Here is a 13,315-nt window from a genome sequence, read left to right on the forward strand (position 1 = left end):
AATTCCAGAGCTGGGGACCCGGGGGCTGGGAGGAGCACGCGTCCCCCGACGGGTTGGACGGAGCTGTCACCCTGGGCGCGGGGTTCGAGAAGAAAGGGTGCCAATTTGCGCTGAGCGTCCTGGCCGAGGTGCGAGCCCCCTCCGGGAACAAACGTCCCTCCGGGCCGCGCGCCCCGAGCTCCCTCCGGCTTTCTGCTGAACCGCCGCGGGATCCCCCGCGCACCCGCGCGCTGCTGCGGCTCCCGGAGCCGAGCGGAGCGCGGCGTTTCCGCCAGGCGGCGCTGCGGAGCCCGGCGCCGCAGAAGGAGCCGCGGCGCTCGGGCGGGCGCGCGGCCGGCTGGGTGGTCGTCCTGCGACCCCGCTTTCGCTCGGCTTTGGAGCGGTGTCTGAGTCTCCTGCTTATAAGTCCTCGGTTCTCTCCTGCTGCGAACTAGGTCCTCTGCGCTTCTCCACCTGCTCTGGCCTCTGCTGGTGTGTTCTCTTGCTTTCATTACCCATCCCAAAGGAGGTGGCCCAGGGGTGCCACGGGCCCCGCCCCAATCCTGAGTGTTCCCACCCCCATCCTGGAGGTTCCAGCGGGTCACCTTGTCTGTCATACTAAAGCGGTCCCCACACATTCATTCATTCATTCGTTAGCTCTCACCCACTGATTATTTCTTAGGCCTACCTTGGACCGAGCGCTCTTTACCAACCCCTGACACAGATGGAGAAACGCGAGGCTAAGCGCCAGGAGCCAGGAGCCAGGCCCGCAGACAAAGCTCAAGCCTTTCCCTCCATTCAGTCCCTGCCCCCATCTGTACCTCTGGTGGTGACACTGAGTGACCCTGGTGTCTTTGTGCTGGGTGACCTTAAAGCTGTAAGGAAAGGCAGACGAAAAAGCCCTTCTAGTTGATGAACGACCTGTGCTTTGCAAAGGGTAAAAGTTGCGGAGAAGGTGAGGCCTGTCCCTGAGAGGCCATCCGATGGCCTCTTCTGTACATGTTGGCTTAGTGCCTCCCCCACTATGTCTAGAGGCCTAGTCCTGCTCAGAGTAACTGCAAAGCTCAGGCTGACCTGCTCACTCCGTTAGGGACTCCAGCCCACATCTCCTTTATTATCCCATTTAAACTTCACAACAATTCTAATGAGGTCCTTAGAATCTTTACCCCCACTTTACCGATGAGGAAACTGAGGCTCAGCAAGGGAAAGATAGCCGCTTGAGGTCACATACCTAGTCAGAGAGGGAGTTTATGCAGAGAGTCTCATCTTGGTTGCTGTCAATTTAGGAGATTTTAAAACATAACAATGCCTGGGAACTAGAGATTCTGTTTTAGCTGAGAGAGAGTGTAGTGGAAATAATTTTGTCGTTGCTGTTTAAGTTTTCAGTGTTGTTGTTATTATTTTACTTTTCATTATAAAGATTTTCAAACATATGCAGTGAGGTCACCCAAAACAGGAGACAGAGAAAATGATAGAATAGACCCCCCCATAAACCTGTCGCCTAGCCTCAATAGTGATCAACTCATGGCCGACCTTATTTCTTCTCGACCCCCTCCATCTTGCGTCCCCCATTATTTAGCAGTGAATACAGACATCTTATCATTTCTCTCCCTCAAGCCTTTGTCACTTCCAGCCGAGGTCTGAACCAATCCAGGGCTCATCCCTCTGCCCTGCTTCAGTCGAGGCTTGGTGAGGTTTAGGATATTGCTCAAGTTCAGGGAGTGCAGAGGAAAGCTGGGGTTGGAACCCGTTCCTATCAGGCCCAGAGCCCACGTGCTTCACCCTATGCTGTGCTGGGGATCCCCCAAATCCCCAGGGGTAGTGAGCCCTCTCCACCCAGTGTGACCCCAGGGCTCGCCCAAGAGGTGCCTGAGTTGTGAAAAGACTCTTGCGCCCCCTGCTAGGCACCAGTGCCTGACAGGGACACCCACAGCACAGTGGGCATTCTGAGAGTGAGGACAACTTAAAGCCACATAGTGCAGTGGAAAGAGTACAAATTTGGGGATGGGCTGATCTAAATTGAAATTCAGCTCCACCACTGGCTCAACTCTGGGCCTCGGTTTTCTCATCTGTAAAACGGAGACAATGATATTAACCTAATAGTGTTGTTGTGAGGCTCAGGTGAAGTAATAAATGTAAAAATGCCCAGCCTACTGGCTGTCCTGCACTGGCTCTTAGTAAAGACAGATTTATTTCCCTCTTTTCTTCCCAAAGTCTCATTTCATTACGACCAGCACTCTTACCGCAGAACTAACTGCGGCCCGCAGGCTCGGATTCCCACTCTACCGCCTGGCCATCAGAGTGCCAGTAATTACGGTTTATCTTCTGATCTGACCCCTCTTTGCCTGTCCTACCTTATGTCTCACCAGTCTTCACAGTTCAGATACTCTGACGGGCAGCTAGCCCCTCAACACCTTGGTTGGTGGTGCCCATCATGTGTTCCTTCCCTGGAATGCCTTCCTCCCAACCCTTCCCTCAAAATATCTCTTCCAGGAAGCCCTCCAGGTTTTTCCCCACTACACGCTGATCTTTCCCTCGCTTTGCATTCCCCTCATCACTTAAAGCAAAGGCCGAGGGTAAGGGTATAAAAACCACTGGACTAGGAATGAGGACCCTTGGGTTTGAGTGGTTCCTCTTCACAGCTGTGTGACCGTGGGCAGGTCACTTACGGTCTCTGTGAAACTTGTCTCCAAAACTGGTATAGGACTGAGAAAACCATAGGTGAGCAGCACATTTACTGACAACAGTAGTGTTAATAAATACTATTGATTACACATTTACTTTCCAGGCACTCAGTCTAGTCCTACTACTACTACCCCCATTTGACAGGTGAGGAGACTGAGGACTGGAGAGAAATAACATGTCTGTGCTCCAGAGCCCGAGTCATTAATTCCTATACTACACTGTGCTAGTCCCTGTGCCTGGAATCTTTTCCTCTGCCTGCTTTTCCTAATAACCAGCAACTCAAAACTTCTGCTTCAAATTTCAGGCCAGGGTCTCCTCCTCTTGGAGTCTCCTCCCTCCCCATCATTCCCATCGTGTCCAACGCCCTTCTCTTTGCTCCTGTAGCACTCTCTTTACATTTTCCTGATAGCCTGGACTCTGAGACACTGGGAAAGAGGGACTGTCTCCTATACCTATTTCTACATAGTAGATGCTCAATAAATGTTAGAGGGAGGGAGGGAAAGGGAAGGAAAGATGAAGAGAAAGAGAGAGGGAAAGACAAAAACAAAAAAAGAAAAGAGGAGAGATGGGAAAGGATTGGGCCCCCTTGAGCAAGACGATCCTTCCGAAGAGAGTAGGAGGAAAAGTAGCCGTGCCCTTAGAGGAACTTCAAATTTCTTTGCCCACGGCACAAAACTCGGGGCTGGGTGAGCTTCCATACATCAGTTAGAAATTGCATTTGCTGACAATAGCAATGACCCTTAAATAGTGGCTTAAAGAAGATACATGTTCTTTTCTCTCAGTCTGGAGGTGGTCATTTCAGACTAAGAACGGCCCTTGGTCATCAGAAACCTAGGGCCCTTCTGTTTATAGTTGTACCAGCCCAACCAGGAAACCTTCATCTTCCCCTCATCTCTAGTCCAAAATTGCTGCTTGAGCCCAGGGACCATTACCTCATTCCAAACAACAGGAGGGAGGCGTTAGAAGAGGTAAAAGGGTCCTTTCCCTTTTGATGAGTCTTTCTGGAATCCACACACATCTTCAGCTTATACTTTATTGGGTAGATGACCATACTTAGCTGCAAGGGAGACTGGGAAGTGCAATGTTTAGCTGGGCACACCGCTGCTTTAAATAAATTCAGGGTTCTGTTACTCAGGGCAGTGAGATAGGTGAAAGTTGGGACCGCATATTAGCAGATTCCTCTTCAATATACAGGTGGGGTCACCGAGAACTGGGATCAGAAGAGAGTTCTCTTGTTGATGGCCTTCTAGGGGTCACCGGAGGGTGGTTTCTACTTCTACCCACAGACTCTTGTTGATAAACTGAGCAGGGGTGGTACTTGATAAGCCCACAAAAGTTGTATTTTAAGGTTGGTGGGTTTTGTTCCTTTTAGGTGCCTGGAGTTACATATTGCAATGATTTAGAGTGGGATGCGTCCAAAGTAATTTTTACCCCTATGAAGAACTTTGGTTAGACAACTGTTCATTTTAGCTCTGCACTCTGCACACAACACGAAGCCAGGACGAAGGTATCATCTTTTATAAAAACAAAAACAAAAAACAATGGGGTAGAAAAGCAGTAGATTGTAAACCTACCTTCCATTCCCTTCCATGTTATTGATAAAAAAAACAATACAGCCTCCAACTCAAAACAGAGGCAGGCTGATGCTAAATCAACTTTGCACTAACCCTACCTTAAATAATTATAGTGTAACTACAGAAACCTAAAAGAAACAAACCAGGACCAAAAAGAACACAAATGGTATCTCTGAATCACAGCAACAACTGAGGGAGTTTCAGTCATGAATCCATAACCCGCACAGCAGAGGCCCTCAGGGCACACCCACGCCAGGTCGGAGGGTGTGGGCAGGGAAGGGGAACTTGGAGAAAGGAACAGGAGATTCCCAGGACTGGAAGAGGTAAGGAGAAAGCAGAACAGGAATGCGTGAATGTGAGTGTTTGGGTTGCCCTGTTGCTAGAAGCTTCCTCAGCATCAGGTCTCAACAAGGGAGAGACATTTCAGAGTTCTGGGCTGACCTCTTTGTAGGTCTCTCTGTGTCTCTGCCATTTTCCTTTCATGCACTTTGCAAGCATTCTCCCCCACATCCTCCAGAGTCAATTCCTGTGGTGTGGGAATTCTGCACACTCCACATCACTAGTTCTTAAGCCTTTTGTGGGCTGAGGAAAGAATGCAGAAACCATAGACTTTTTTTTTTTTTTTTTAGAATTTGATAAAAATGATGGACTCTCTTTATAAAACAAGTACACATAGTCAACTCTGGAAAAATAATTTTAAGTAGTTCACGGATATACAGATTTTAAATCTTTGATCTTGAAGGAAATCCAAGCTTTAACTATAAAAAGAGCAGGCCCTTGGGAAATGCCCCAAGGGACTCTGGGGTTTCCTTTCTAAAATTATTTTGGCCAAGGCAACATTCCAACTATTCTGTGTGATTAACTCTAATAAATAACATTTATATCAACCTATCACAGGCCAGTATTAACCTGTGCAACCTTCACGATAATTCTATGAAGTGGGCACTATCATTAACCCCACTTTATAGATGAAGAAACTGAGGCACAGAAAGGTGAAGTAACTTGTCGGAGATCACACAGCCAGGAGGTTACAGATGCGGAATTCTGTTATAGGCCATTAGACTCCAGAGCCATTATTTTCTGTGCTTTTCACCACTGCTTAGTGACCTTTACCTCTATGTACACTGAAGCCACACACATCTGCCTTTCTCCCCTAATGCAGATGTCAGGCCCCACCCAGTAGTGTGCTGCAATCATCTCATACTGGCTTTCTAGAGCCAGTTGTGCATATCTCTTTCCAACTCTTCATTCTGTGGCATTATATTGATAAGTTGAAATCAGCCACAATGAGAGTATTTACACCACAGCAATTGGCAAACAATACAAGTGAAGGCTTTCCCCCCACAGAGCTGTTTATAAAGCATTTACCAGCATACCACTGGACCCATTAATTCTAGTCCCACTCAGATGGCTGCCACCTACAGATCCAGCCACCCAACCCCTGAATCAGTGGGAAGCAGAAATATTCCTCCCTGCCAGGGAGGAGGATTTGGATATGATCTGTTGCCCCCAGGCTTAATGTGTGTGGTATTTAGTGTGTGGGGCCATCTTCCAGGTACCCTCAGTACCTCCCATCTCCTAGAACCCAAGTCTGGTCATCTGGGGGGCCAGGACCCCTTCTTCCACACAGGTCCAGATACTTTACACCACAGCCGACTGACCACTGTGGGATGATTCTGGCAGCCCACTTGATGTGGGGAGCAGCTTGCTGCCTAGAAGCTTCTGCAGCCTGCCTAGTTCTGTGCTCCCAACATTGGACCCTTGGTTATTGATGCCAGCCAGATCTAGTTTAACCCTACCCCTTTGGGGTTAGCCACAGGCAGCTGGCTCCTCTCTCCTATGCCACTAGGTACCAGCCCTACTCCTTATCCTCCACCTTCTGGGAGCACCCAAAAAACTGCCAAGCTGGGACCAAGACTACACATTCTCTGACATTTGTCCAGAGAGAAACCCCACCCCACAGCATAGATTCCAGTGTACCAGGCCTCAAGTGTAATCTGCCCTGGTGCCCTTTCATCAGGCAAAATCTCAGGCCACAGGAAAGAAACTGGATTGTTATTGTTATTATCATTTAGTGAACATTTTCCTTGTGCCAAGAGCTTTATAGTTCTTTATATATTTTTTAATTCCTACAAGAGCTTTAGGAGATATGTACTATATTAATCTTACGTTATAAAAGAGAAAACTGAGATCCAGAGAGGTTAAGAAACATGCCTGAAGTCACACAGCTAACATGCAAGCTAAAACTCAAGTCCAGAGCTATCTCACTCCAAAACCCATGCCTATAAAACCTGTGTATTTCAACTCACAAGTGCTGCTCCCAGAGCTGACAGAATGCCCACTGCTGCTCCTCCCGAAGCCCCAGGGAAGTGTGGGAAAGGCAGCCCCTCTTGCTTCCCTTGGGATTCCCTGAGGAAGTCCCCAAGGTGAGAAGGAAGACAACCTTGGTCACCTATGGCAAAACCACTGCCCACAGTTGTGAGCCATGGAAAGTGAGTGTTCAACTGGCAGGCATGTAATGAGCACCTACTGCATACATAGCATTCTCTTAGGCATGGAGATAGTGAAAAGGTGACCAGGACATGATGTGTGTCCTCAAATTACTTACCATCCAGACTAGTGGGCCACAGAAACAACTGTTGCATTAAGGTGGGCTGTGATAAGGCTATAATCAGTGGAGGCACAAGATTAATTCCCATAGGACAATGTGGCAATGCTCATGGACTGGCATCATGGAGGAGGCAGCACTTGATCTGGGCTTAGACAATGAATAGGCATTTGATGGGTGGAAAATAAGGGGTTTGGGAAACCAGGAGGAGGGACCAGCAGGATCAAAGGCATGGAGGAAGGATGGCCCCATGAGGGTGCTTGGTAGGGTATGGCTGTAGCAGAGGGAGTGGGTGGGGATGCAGTGGGAAGAGGTGGTGTCCTATTCTCTGATAAGCAATGGGGAGCCATCAGAAGTCTTTGAGTGGAAGAGTACCATTAGGGCCCTATTTGGGTGGCTCAGTTGATTGGAGCATTGTCCCATACATCAAAAGTTTGTGAAAATGTTGCGGGTTTGATTCCCGGTCAGGGCACATACTTAGATTGTGGGCTCCATCACTGGTCAGAATGCATAGGGGAGGCAACCAAACAATGTTTCTCTCTCACATTAATACTACTCTCTCTCTCCCTCTTTCCCCCTCCCCCCTCTTCCTCTCTCTCTGAAATCAATAAAAACATACCCTCAGGTGAGGATTTTTTAAAAAAGGAGTATGAGTAGGGATGGAGCAATGAGAGACTGGAGATAAAAAGACAAATTCAGAGGTCAGGTGGTTAGACAGAAGGTGAGAGCTGGAAGCAGGGAGAGGCTATGACAGGAAAAGCAAGGACAGTTCCAGGGGACAGGGAGGAAATAGAATGGACAGTGAAGGACAGGGATTAGAAAGGAGAGTGAGAAGGCAAATGGGATCTTGAGGTCTTTATTCTTTGATATTGGGCTACACTTTTGGAACAAAGAGACCCCCAAATATAGTGCCTTAAATCAGATAGAAGTTTCTCTTATCTGTGATCTATGCTGAGGAGGCTGCTCTCCTCCATGATGTCATTCAGGGACCCAAGTTCCTTCCATCTTTGTGCTCCTTCATTCTCTAGCATATTCATTGGTATGATCAAATATGGACACTATTCCTACCCATGGCAAGAGGTGAGATAGGAAGTCCAGGGCAAGCGATGTCCTTTTGAACAAGTGAGTAAGGAGTTACTTATAGTCATCTGGCCACAACCAGCTGCAAGGGAGACTGTAAAATGTAGTTTCTGCCATGTGCAAGGAAAGTGGGCAGAATAGATTTGGGGGTGGAGGAATAACCAGGAGTCTGCCACATCTGGGTTCCTGGCAGAAATTCCAAGGGAGGGCAGGCTTTGGCAGGGAGATAGAGTGTCGGTTTTCAATGGGTTGAGTTTCTGATGCCTGCAAGTCAGGGCTGGAGATGTAAATTAGTGAACTGTAAGCAGAGAAGAGAGAGCTAAAACCTGGGTGTGAGTGATGTACCCAGGGAGAGGAAATAGAAGAAGAAATTAGACTAAGAAATTAGCCTGAAACTCTTGGGGAAGACATATGAGAAATACATTGCCAACTTTATTCTCCAAAGATGGTGGCACCAATATATCTCATCCCATGTAACTTTCTTACACTATGAAGCTGACATACCTCCCTTAGCAAGTGGGGTCTATGTTTCTTTCCTGTGAATCGGGCAGGCCTGTGGTCAGAACTGACATAATCCTGCATGACTGCCAAGGTTGTCAGGACAGGTGATACCATCTCTTCTAGATATGCTCACTCTTGGAACCCCATCCTGTGAGGAAGCCAAGTGGCCACGTGGACAGGCCATGTTTAGGTGTTCCAGCAACAGCTAAAGCTAAAGTCTCAGCCCACAGTGGCATCAACTGCCAGCATGGAGTGATGAGCCTCAGAAGATCCCAACCCCCAGCTTTTGGGCTGCCTCCTCGGACCCAGAGTGGAGCAGAAATGTGCCCCCCCCCCACACACACACACACAAAGCCTCATGCAAATTACCAATTCATGAACAAAATAAATGTTGTTGTTGTCTCAAGCCACTAAATTTTGGAGTCATTTTCTTGTAGCAATAGGTAACCGATATAGGCCAGAATCCCTTTTCCCGTTCTAGGAGGATGCCTCAATCCACATAGAAAAGGGGTAACTCTGGGTTGATCTCACTTATCCCCATACTTCTCTTCTTATCTGTCCCCTGCTTGCCCCTCCTCCAGCCATGATGCATTCCTTTTTCTGTGTACCTAGCCCCTAGCTTTCTTCTTTCACCAGCCTCTGGACCCCCAGGATGGCTGCCTCTCTGACTCCCCTCAGTCTGGGCCCTGGCCTGGCTCCACAGTCCACCCCACAAAAGACATTCTCTCCCTCTATCCCCAGAGGACCAAGAGGGTGGTCTGGTGGCAGAGGTGGAAGAAGAGGACAGGGTCTCTGAACACAAGGGATGGAAAGGTCTGTGTTCCCTTTAATATATTCATTTCCCTTGGATATCTGCATAAGGAACAAATGTCCAACTTGGAAGGATGAGGGTCATAGAGGAAACCTCTGTGACCAAGAAGCAGACCCAGGGGATAGGGGATGGGGAGGTGATTGGAGGTACCACATCTTGGGAGGACAACAGAACTCAGAGGGGACATGGCTTCAGTGCCAGGGGCTTCCAACAAGACAGTGAGTAGGGAAGGCATTGGTAGGGGGTTGACACAGCTGCACCGCCAGAGCATTAATGGGGCACATTGTGAAATGGTTACCACAATCAAGTTAATTAACACATCCGTCATCTCACATAGTTACCGTGTGTGTGTGTGTGTGTGTGTGTGTGATCTACTCTCTTAGCAAATTTCAAGTATACAATGCAGTATATTATTGACTATAATCACCATGCTGCACATTAGCTCCCCAGAACTTAATTCATCTTATAACTTTGTATCCTTTGACCAACATGTCCCCATTTCCCCTACTCCCCAGCCCCAGGCAACCACCATTCTACTTTTTGCTTCTATGGTTTTGACTATTTTAGATTTATTATATATGTGGAATCATGTAGTATTTGTCCTTCTGCATTTAGCTTGTTTCACTAGAATAACACCCTTCTGTTTCATCCATGATGCTAATGGCAGGATCTTCTTCTGTGTGTGTGTGTGTGTGTGTGTGTGTGTGTGTGTGTGTGTGTATTCCATTTTCTTTAGCCATTCATCTATCCATAAACATGTAGGTTGACTCCATATTTTGGCTATTTGAATAATGCCGCAGTAAACATGGGAGTGCAGATATCTTTTAGAGATACTGATTTTATTTCCTTTGGAAATATACCCAGAAGTAGGATTGCTGAATCAGATGGTAGTTCTAGTTTTAGTTTTTTGAGGAACTTCCATACTAATTCATAATAGCCAGACCAATGTACATTCCCAGAAAGAGTGTACAAGGATTCTCTTTTCTCCACACTTGTTATCTCATCTTTTCGATTATACCATCTTAACAATTGTGAGGTGATATCTCATTGTGGTTTTTATTTGTATTTCCCTGATGATTAGTGATGTGCACTTTCCATGTACCTGTTGGACATTTGTATGTCTTCTTTGGGGAAATGTCTGTTCAGATCCTTTGCTCATTTTTAAATGAGTAATTTGTTTGGTTTTTGCTATTAAGTTGTATGAATTCCTTATATATTTTGGGTAACCCTTTATTTGATATATGGTTTGCAAATGTTTTCTTCAATTGTGTCGGTTGCCTCTTCATTTTTTTATTGTTTCCTTTGCTGTAAAAAGCTTTTTAGTTTGATGTAACCCCACTCCTCTATATTTGCTCATTGCCTGTGCTTTTAGTGCCATAATAAAAATTAAAAAAATCATTGCCAAGACCAATGTCAAGGAGCTTCTTCCCTGTTTTATTTGAAGAGTTTTACTTCATCAGATCTTATGTTTAAGGCTTTAGTTAACTTTTATGTATTTTGTAAGATAAGAGTATTTCTTGGAGAATTAATCCCTATGCCTGGCATCAAATTCTAACATCCTGGGACTGTGGCTGAGGGACCTCCCATTTATGCACCTTGAGAGCTCAATGCTAGGACCAATGCCTACTAATGCAAGGGTCTGGCAATTAATCAATTAGCTGGCATGCTTATTGACTGATGGATCAATTAAGTAGCCAACAGATAGCCAGATCAATGATTGATGGACAGACCAACAGCCTGACTGGCTAAGGACAGGGTTTGCACCTTAAATATCTTTGCACCCAACCAATGCTTAGCACAGCACCTGGCTCAGAGTAGGTGCTCAATAAATGGCTGCTGTATTAGCCATATGACCCACACAGCATCAAGAGAATCTGGGAAATGTAGTCTTTATTTTATTAAAATCAATTACAAATCAGGGTTCTAGTACAGGAAAATAGAGATTGGAGGCCACTAGTGGTCGCTACTATAAGGACACAGTGATGAGTTCTGGTTAAGGGACGCAGACACTTGCAGGCCACATCTCAAGTTCAAAGGTGAAATTGCACTGAGCCTTGGAATTTTGGAGTCGCCTCATCTGCAGAACTTTCAGAGGGCAACAATTTCTCCCCTTTACCCATTGGTGTCCTAGGGAGACGCTGAGCTGAGAAGCAAAGAAAGGCCAGCTTTACCTTTTAAAATCGTTGCTTTCTATTTCTGGAGGCCTGGCCTTGAGGAAATATAGTCTTATATCTTCCCTGGTTCTGCTCATCACAAAATGATGAAGTTCCCTTTCAAAACCTGACCTCAGTGCACCTGATTACTGTTGACCCTAAATTCTTTGCAGCAGGATCCATTCAGTGTCAGAGGCTTCCATTCAGGGGTAAGAACCAAAAATCTTGGATATTCTCTCTCCTTGCACCTTTACTGAAATGGCTTCAGCTTGAGCCAAACAGAAAGTTCAGCATACAGGCACTATGTTAAGATCTGAGCCCCATTGCCTAGGTTCAAATTTCAACTCTGTCACTGGCTGGCTCTGTGACCTTGGGTGCATCACTTAACCTCCCCTGAGTCTCAGTTTCCTCATCCAAAACACAGGGTGAGAATGATAATGCCACCCTCACAGAGATGTGTTAGTAGTGAGAACAGGACCTGGCAGGGGGTAAAAACTCTTAGGTGTTATTAGAAAACACAGTCATTTCAGGCCTGTGTTTTCTGCCTCCCCTGTTTTTTGAGGGGTAAAGAGCCCTGTCTTTTCCATCTCATGTGTCCCCTCTCTCTGCCCCCTGCAAAAGGTAGAGAATCCCACTGCCAGCTCAGTCTGGGCTCAGAGTTGGCGTGGAGTGAACAGGTCTGTGGTTTACACACCTCTCTTCTGACCCAGGCACCAGGTGCTCTCCTCTCTTCCCTCCACTTCAGCCACATCCCACCCAGAGGTACTGAGGTGACCGGTACTGTGCTGTGGTGTGTGGTGCCACCCCTTCCCACTCCCCTTTGAAGGAGCATGGCAGGGCTGAGTACCTAATGCACAGGTCCCCTACCTACATTGCATTCAGATGGCCTCTGTCCCGGAGCACAAGATAATGGGGTGAAAATAAAATTTGCTTCCAAGCTTCCCTCTGGTTCCTTGAATGTCACTTTTCTGAGTATTTATGGTAATCATCCCTGCAACAGAAACAGTGACTTCACTGTCTAAATAATAAGGTAATTTGTTACAGCTAATTACTCAAGGACTTCCTTAATCTCAATTAATAGATCCGAGAGGATTCCTGCCCCATCTCGTCCCAGTGTTCCTGAAGATCCCCCTAATGTATTCTGGATCACAGATTAGTGGGGAGCCAAGAATGGTCCTTGCTGGGCAGAGCTGCTAAAATCCATCCCAGCAACATGAAGCAGTGATTTATTGTGACATGGAATGTGGGACATTTCCCCAGCTTTTGTGATTGTGGTAATGAAGCTGTAAACCAAATAGCATGAAATGAGGCAAGGCCTTACAATTTAATCAGCTCGTAAACAGATCTACTGCATCAAGCAAATGACATTATTATCCATCCGAAGTAAATCATGCTAATCTCGGGAGATAAAATCAACATCGTTAATGGTCACATGTCATATTCATCAACACTAAACCATCCCCTTTGACAGATTAATCCTAACTACAGCTCCCAGGATGTATGGTAATAGGGCTTGTAGCATGCATTTCACTCCGTGCCAGGCTAACCAGCACTCTTAGGCTGCTATTACAAATAATTTTTTTATTGATTTACATATTTTAAAATGCATTTAAGGTGAGGCACCATTAAAAACCCTGTCACCCACCCATATTTCTTCCCTACATTCCCAGATTTTATTAATAGGAATGGGAAGACAAACGCAGCAAGCCTTATAAATACTTTGTTTAGGACACTGTTAAGGGTAATTAAGATAGGGACTGGGATATTTTGGGAGGGGGACAGGTGAGCAGCGGAGGGGATGACAGGAAGAAGGAACCCTCTTGTGGTTCAGAGATAAAAGGAAATTGCAACATCCTTGGCTTTTTGTTTTCCCTAGAGGTGCCAGGGAGAAATTCTCCCCCAAAATCTGCTAGCTGAGCCTTTC

The 13,315-nt window shown here is 46.5% G+C and overlaps 1 pseudogene; it reads left to right on the top strand.

Annotated features, from left to right (window-relative positions):
* Window positions 1-9,311: 9,311 nt before the first annotated feature.
* Window positions 9,312-13,315, top strand: part of LOC107545796 (ubiquitin-ribosomal protein eL40 fusion protein pseudogene) — a 62,685-nt pseudogene continuing 58,681 nt past the window's right edge.

This window comes from Miniopterus natalensis, chromosome 14 (genome assembly GCF_054644295.1).
Source record: "Miniopterus natalensis isolate mMinNat1 chromosome 14, mMinNat1.hap1, whole genome shotgun sequence".
Taxonomy (NCBI): Eukaryota; Metazoa; Chordata; class Mammalia; order Chiroptera; family Miniopteridae; genus Miniopterus; species Miniopterus natalensis.